Here is a 743-nt window from a genome sequence, read left to right as displayed (position 1 = left end):
AACTGGGGTACAGGCCAGAGATGCGGAGGGTGAGAGGATTCACCAGAGACAGAGTAGGGAGCAGAACAGGCAGATCTACGAAGTACACTGCTGAGGGGAGCAGTGGGCGGTTCAGGAGAGGTCTGCCATGACATGTGGATCTTCCCTGGGGCAGGCAGGTGAGATCGAACTCTTGCGGAATTGGCTTAAGCTTCTTAGTGCTATGCTTTAATGTGCTATGCTTTAACCCGCTGTGCCACCAGGGAGGGCCCCAAGGGAGGGCTGACAGAGTTCCATGAGTTGAAACTCATACATTTCTGGTAGCAATGCAAAGTGGTATAGCTACTTTGGCAGTTACTTTTAGGAATTTATTTATCAGAAAATCCAGCAATCCTGCTCTTAGATATTTAGCCAACTGAAATAAAACTATGTCTACATGTAAACCTGTAAGTGGATGTTTGTAACAATTTTACTTGTTAATCACCAAAATCTGGAAACCACCCAAATGTCCTTCAACTGAGGAATGGATAAATAAATTGTGGTGTATCTGATAATACTACTTGGAATCTGAAAGAAGTAAATCTTTGATCTGCATAACAATATGGATGAACTGCAAATGCATTAAGCTAAGTGAAAGGAGTCAGGCCCAACATCTATACCCGCAAAATTATATGATATATGAATACATTATGATCATAATTATGATTATAAAAATATGCTGCTCCTTGTAAAGGCAAACTGTCAAAGGGACAAGAGGTTATGAG

Source organism: Condylura cristata, unplaced genomic scaffold (assembly GCF_000260355.1).
Source record: "Condylura cristata isolate star-nosed mole 26May11 unplaced genomic scaffold, ConCri1.0 scaffold00024, whole genome shotgun sequence".
Taxonomy (NCBI): Eukaryota; Metazoa; Chordata; class Mammalia; order Eulipotyphla; family Talpidae; genus Condylura; species Condylura cristata.
This window is presented reverse-complemented; position numbering follows the sequence as displayed.